The sequence below is a fragment of the Herpailurus yagouaroundi genome, unplaced genomic scaffold (assembly GCF_014898765.1).
Source record: "Herpailurus yagouaroundi ecotype Mexico unplaced genomic scaffold, PumYag 189, whole genome shotgun sequence".
NCBI classification, from domain to species: domain Eukaryota; kingdom Metazoa; phylum Chordata; class Mammalia; order Carnivora; family Felidae; genus Herpailurus; species Herpailurus yagouaroundi.
Genome location: NW_024412420.1, coordinates 12,677,509 through 12,684,258, shown reverse-complemented (window position 1 = coordinate 12,684,258; position 6,750 = coordinate 12,677,509). Strand labels below are relative to the sequence as shown.

Sequence of the window (6,750 nt, the reverse complement as noted above, 5' to 3'; positions counted from 1 at the left end):
AAGGAAGGAAGGAAGGAAGGAAGGAAGGAAGGAAGGAAGGAAGGAAGCCACCCTGAGAATGGGCATAGCAGGGTCCCGTGAATTTTCAGTCCCTTGGACTTCTTTTTTTTTTTTAATGTTTACCTATTTTTGAGACAGAGAGAGAAAGAGAGAGAGAGGGAGAGATTGAGCGCAAGCATGAGCAGGGGAGGGGCAGAGAGAGGGAGACAGAGGATCTGAAGCAGGCTCAGTGCTGACAGCAGGGAGGCTGACGCAGGGCTCCAACTCACAAGCCATGAGACCGTGACCTGAGCCAAAGTTGGACCCTTAAGTGACTGAGCCACCCAGGTGCCCCCAGTCCCCTGGACTTCTTAAGGACAACATTGATGATCCACAGATACTCTCCTCCCCATCCTGGCTGCCCCCAAATGAATCTTTGAGTCTCGACACAGTAGGTGGCCATGGTCCCTTCTCTTGCTCAGATGCCTGAGTTCTGCTTCTAGGCAGAGGAAGAAGGGCTGATGGGGAAACAGAGGCAGTGCATGCAGGAAAGGCCACCCGGCCCCTCCCTGGGGATCAAGGTGCTAGTGTTCGCCCAAGGCCCCACAGCTGACTACTCTCCTGGGTCCTGGGGAGCTGGCCTCTGCCCCAGCCCTCCTCCACCCTCCATGATGGTGCCAGGTAAGGCTTCGGGCATGGCAGGGGCTGAACCGAGAGCCACCCCACCTTGTTCCTGTGGCTCCATTACCACCCCCCCCATCCACACCCAAGAGGTGAGATCCTAGGGCAGCTGGCATCTGACAGCCTGGCATCGACTCCTGCCAACAGCTTGGAAGCTGCAGTAATTAGAAGGGAAGAGGGAGGGGGGGGAGAGGAGAGCGAAGGCAAACTCCAGAGAGAGAGAGAGAAACCTTCTCCTGCCTGCCCCAGGGCAAACTACTTCAAACGAATTCGTTTCGCTCTTGTGAAACTGAAGACAATTTCCTTTTCTGTCATAAAACAAATTATTGCTCATCAGGAGTGCTGGGCTAGTCTCTCTCCCCAGGGTTTGCTCCTGCTCCCATGCAGGGCCCCCAGGTGGGCAGGAAGATGGGGAGTGTCTGGGGAGGGCCCCCCGCCCCCCCCCCCCCCCCCCCGCACCAGCACAGGAGGGGATTCACCGGGAGGCCCCCTGAGGAGGGGTGGGGAAGAAGGTAAGATTAATGTTCCCATCAGGAGTGAAACAGGCTGTATCCCCTTCGTCAGCCTCCCCCACTGACCAGGGGAAGGGCCCAGGACCATCCACTGGCCCTAACCACCAGCACTGAAAGGGACCCGAGAGATCATCCCATCCATCACCCTGCCTCAGAGCCAGCCTGGGGGAACCTCCACCTCGTCCCTCAGTCCCTCAGGCACCTGTTCTCGTGGAGTGGAGGGGCGGGGACAGGAAAGGGAGGCCCAGAGAAGCTGAGGAACTTGCCAGAGATCACTCAGCAAATTAATTAATGGCAGATCCAGGATTAGAATCCAGTGGGTTCTCTTCTAGGCCATGACTGGAGGATGCCTGGGGACTTTTGTTAGCACTTTTTATGACTCTGGATTTGCTCCAGTCAGCCCAGGGCATCCAAATACTCCTATTAGGCGGTAGGGCTCAAGAAAGAGGGGACCGACCGATGGAACAGGTGCCCTCCATCCTCAACAACTGGCTCCCAAAGCAAGCCTGTGCCTCGGTAAACTCCTCCTGGGAACCTCTGGTCCTAGACCCTCCAGAGAAGCCATCAGACTTTCTCTCTTCCTGCCTGGCCCCTTTCTCTTCACTGGCCTGCAACCTGGGCCAGAGGTCAGGGAAGACACACTTCTTTCTCCTTCAACTCTTGCCAGTTCTTTCTCATCACCTCCCCTGATAATCACCCTCAACTTCTCCCTCTTTTCTTCAATCCCTGCTGTCATGGACTTTTCTGGGGTGTTTCCAGCCAGTGACGGGGTGGGGGGAGATCTAAGCCCCATCCTCTGAGAACTCCTGGCTTACCTAAGCAAGACCCAACACATGCCAGGAAAGACACTGGAAGGCTCTGGCTGAAAGAATGGGGGGGCATCGGGACTGGGGAGATGGGCCAAGGCAGGAGGGAGGAAGCGAGGCCAGGTGAGGGCTTCCTGGAGAAGGACAGAAGGAAGATGTGGGAAGGTGTTTGGAGTAGGAGATCTGAGCCGCCGCAGGACTCTTGGAGATGAAGAGGAAGACGGGCCCTGGTTGGGGAGGCATCACGGTGCCCGGGAAGGGACTGGGGCCCAGGACACAGGGTCAGGCAGGCAGCTGGGAGGGTCCAACAGCAGCAGTCATTTCCAGTGATGTGGAAACCCAGCTTTAAGCCAGGGTGGATGGAGAAATGTTTGGGACTGGCTCCCAGACCGGAGCAGCCAGACATCTGTGGGGAGCAAAGCTCTGGGGATGGCGTCCGTCTGAGGGCGGAAGGGAGACTGGAGAAGTCACCCAGCCCACCTCTCTGCCTCCAGGCACACCGTTCCATTCCCTCCCTCCCAACCCGCTGGCCAGCACTCTTTTGGCTCCCAGGAAAGTGGAGCCTACCACCTGTCCAAGTTCCCCACTTGATAACACCCCTAAAAGTTCTTCCTTGTATCCGACCACAATTCCCCTGGTGGCCAGCGGAGGGCTGGGCAAGGAGAGGGGCAGGAGGGAGATGGCAGGCAACTGACCCCCCCCCCCCCAGTGGTTTCCCCTTGGCGGAGAGAGAGACAGGGAGGAGGAGGTGAGTAGAGGGCAGGGCTGGGAGAGGATCATGTCGGGGCGAAGACTCTGGCTCATCGGACACGCCACGCTGGGAATCCGAGAATCCGTGGTGGGAATGGGCCGGGCTGGCAGGAACAAAGGATGAAAGGGAGGTTATGCGGCCGGCTGGGGACGTACACACCCACTGCTGACGTACTTCAGCGCTGTGACCTCAGCCTGCCGCCGTCAGACCCCATCTTATCGCGCTGCTCCAGTGGGGTCCCCCTGCACCCAGCCCCTTAACAGGGCCTGAGATCACAAGGGAAGTCAGTTAGACTCCCAGAAGGACCTGCCGTGAGGGTGAGCTTGGGGAGTGACCTTTCCTAAGATGGACAGAGTCAGAAGAGGGGATGTGGGAAGGGGCCGGACATGACAAGGCTTAGAAGGAAAGGGGGGAGGGGCGCTCAGTTGGTTGGTTAAGCATCGGACTCTTGATTTCAGCTCAGGTCATGATCTCAAGGTTCCTGGGATTGAGCCCACATTGGGCTCTGCGCTGATAGCGTGGAGCCTGTTTGGGATTCTCTCTGTCTCTCTCTCTCTCAAAATAAATAAACTTAAAAAACATTTTTTTTAAAGAAAGAAAGGGGGGGAAGGGATGGGGGAAAACTGTGATGCCAGGGCCCCCTGGCTTGAGGATCAGAGTAGCCATGGTCAAAGGTTCGTGTCTATGTAAGGATTCTGACAATGGGAGGGCAGGGCCCTGGTTGGCCTGGAATATAGAGGATTTGGGTTAGACACTGAGAAGAACGTCCTTGCTTTTTTGTAGTAGGACCCCTGAGTGCAGAACCCCACCGACAACATGGGAAGTGTACAATCGTGCATCCCGTGCACGGGCAGGTGGCCACCTGCCTATACAGCCAGTCAGGGAGCTCGGACTCTCCCCCCACAGCTCCCCGGACCCACCCAGCTTCCTGTGCCTCCCAAGAAAACCATCACCAGCACGTCACCTGGTCCCTGGGACTAGCGGGGATGTGGAGGACTGTGGTGTTAGGGTGGAGGCTGCCTCCCACTTACCCCACTCTGGGCAAGGGATGGGCTCTCACCCTTTTTCTCTGCCAGCCTTGATGCGAGGGGCCTGGGAGGGCAGAAGCCCCCTGACTGGGAACCTCATCTGCTTCTAAAGAGCTCACCATCGCTGGAAGCCCTAATCAGACCCTCAGGTGCAGCCACACCTGCCCGGGCCCTCCCCTCTACCCCTCACACCTGCAGACACAGATGGATACGGCTCCTCCTGTACAGAGTTTCACAAGTTATCACACAGGCAGATTCTCTGTCCTCACACACACTCACACACACACACACACACACGCACGCCCCTCCCTTACCCACACACCCTCCTGGGTTATCACTCACTGAGAGGCTCATTCAGACCCTGGTGCAACTCCACTCCTCACACACCGGCAGCAACCGCTTGTGCATGCACGTGTGCACACCCACACACCCCCTCTCGTGTTGCTGTGACACACGGCGGTCGCACACACTCTTCAGGCTGCCACAAGACCCTTCCCCGTTCCGGAGGAGCCCTGGGCTCCTGCGCGCCCATCACACGCTCCACTCCCACATGGCCTTCCGCGTAGTGAGCACCTGCTATGTCCCAGGCCCGGGGCTGGAGACAGATACAATATGGTGCCTCAAGGGATTTGTTTTTTTGGCGAAGGGAGACTAGGGCTAATTAAACAGATTGTTGCAAAGCAGTGCAGCCAGTGCTGGAAGAGGAGTAGGGATAGAGGACTGTGGAGACTAACTCAGTCTTGGGGGTCCAGAGAGCCTTCCCACCCATGGTGGACAACTTGCCCATGCTCACACAATCCCCTGCTAAAGGCTAAGTGTTTTATGCGCATCGTCTCATCTGTTTTTCACCACCGCCCCGTGAGGTGCGTGTGCATATCCCCATTTTACGGGAGAGAAAACAGAGGCTTAAATAAGCCAGAAGCAAAGTCATGCAACCCATAAAGCAGCGCAACCCAGATTCCAGCCCAGAGCTGCCTGAATCAGAGCCCATGTGCTCACGGCCACCATTAAACCGCCTTCGTCATAGATTTGAACTTTCACGCTCATGAGGCCCTCACCTGCTCCCTGGTGCCTCCCAGCAGCCATCCTAATGCTACCCAGACCCTCCGACTCCCAACCCTCAGGGACACACACAGGCCCACCTTCCAGCCCCCTGCTCTCAGGCACCCTCCTTCCCAGAAGACAGGGCCACTTGTCACTAGAGGAGCCATAATTGGCAGGTGCTGAGGCCCCCGCCAGAGCTTTAGAACAGGCAGGCGGGAGGGAGGGAAAGGGTTCCTGAGGCAGGGGGCTTGGGAGCTGGGCCGGGGGGGAAGAGGGAGGGGGCTGGCTCCAGTGCCCTCTCCTCTGCTCTGCAGGTGTAATTAGCCCTGGCAGATGAAAGGGCGTCTTTGAAAGCGGGTGAGATCCTTGTCTGTCAGCAGGGCGCTCTGGGTGGCATCGGCAGCTTATCCTGAAACCACACACGGCACCAGAGCCGGGCTGTCTGGGCGCTGCCCGGGAGGCAGAGAGGTAGACCCCAGAGGTGTGGGCCCTTGACTCCCCACTCCCCAGTATCTCAGCCCTGAGCACCCTGCCTCTTTGGGCAGGAGCTTCTCAGAACAGAAAATCCTTCAGAGACTGGCAATGCCAATCCCATAGTCTGATGCCCCATCCCTGGGGCCTGAGGGGACATGGTACTCCCTACCCTCCCCCACCAAGCTGGACAGGAGGCCAAGGACAATGGCTCTAGGCAGTCCTTTCATCCTAAGATCTCAAAGCGCCATCTAATTAACCCCACCCTGGTCGGGGACTTCCTCTGGAGTCCCTTTGGAGGGGTGTGGTCTGGGACCAACAGTTCCCAGATCCCAGCTTGGATAGGAGCCTCCAGAGGACAAGGTCTCCCAGAATGTTCATCCTGTTTGGGACCTGGGAGTCTAGAGGGCCAGCAAAGTGGGGGTGCTGACACCTAACTCTGAAAGGGGGGGGCACAAGGGTCTCAGGGGAGCCTACGTTTGAGACCCAAAGAGGACAATCTCTGGTACATCCCGTCCCTCCCCTCACAGATGGGTTCAAACTCAAGCAAAGGGTGATCTCACAACCATGTGGAGTGAAAGAGGCCAGATACAAGAGTACACGGTACCTGACTCCATTTATATGAAGCGCAAAACTAGGCAAAAAAAACCACAACAACGACAACAACAATCTATGTTCTTTGAAGTCAGAATAGTTTCCATTACCTTTGGGGGGGTTAGTTCCGAAGGGGGCACAGCGAGGGCTGTGGGACAGCGGGAATGTTCTGCTCCTTGAGCCGAGTGCTGGTTACCCAGGTGTGTGCACTTTGTGAAAAAGTTCACTCCATATTTTACTTATGATTTACTTAGATCGCACACTTATTACACCTTTCTATATGCATGTCATAGTTCTATAAACGTTTACATTAAAATGTTTTTACACATCAAACCAAAACTTTGTTTTGTGCTTCCTTTAAGGGGCCCTCACATCTGTCTCTTTCCTCAGCGGGAGGATCACAGGGGTCACTCCAGAACCAGGACCTGGTGAAGCCAGATTCCTGGAGAATTTCTTGACTGGGGGAGGGCGGCGCCCCGCGCTAAGAAGGGGATGGGGGAGGTGAAGCTGTACAGAGTCAACACGTTGGTCTAGGATTCATCCCCTACCTCCCCTCCCCAATACTCACACAAACACACTAATCAGTTTTAGTTTGCTGAAAGCCAATGGATGCTTTGATGCCAAGGGAGCCAATGAGATTGCCAGAATCCCTCCTCTCCTCTGCCCCACCCCCTCTATCGGCTCCTGAAATCCATTCCCGGTTGGGTTCCACCCTCCCCCCACCCACCCATGGTCAGTTCTGTCCCTTTCATCTCTCTCCTCTGCTTCAGGGCCTAAAAGAGGTAGCTGGGGAGAGGCGGAGGGGTGTTTGTGAAGGAGGCTTTGGTCCCCACCTCATCAAAATGACATCCTTGCGTCTTTGTCCGTCTCTGCCCTGGAAAAGG

General features: G+C 56.5%; 1 long non-coding RNA gene across 1 annotated transcript in view; it reads right to left on the bottom strand.

Moving 5' to 3' along the window:
- Window positions 1–5,898, bottom strand: part of LOC121044864 (uncharacterized) — a 22,968-nt gene extending 17,070 nt beyond the window's left edge. The window contains exon 1 of the long non-coding RNA XR_005797515.1: window positions 5,865–5,898. This is a non-coding gene — a long non-coding RNA (uncharacterized LOC121044864). The remainder of the gene's footprint in view (window positions 1–5,864) is intronic.
- Between the last annotated feature and the right edge of the window lie 852 nt (window positions 5,899–6,750).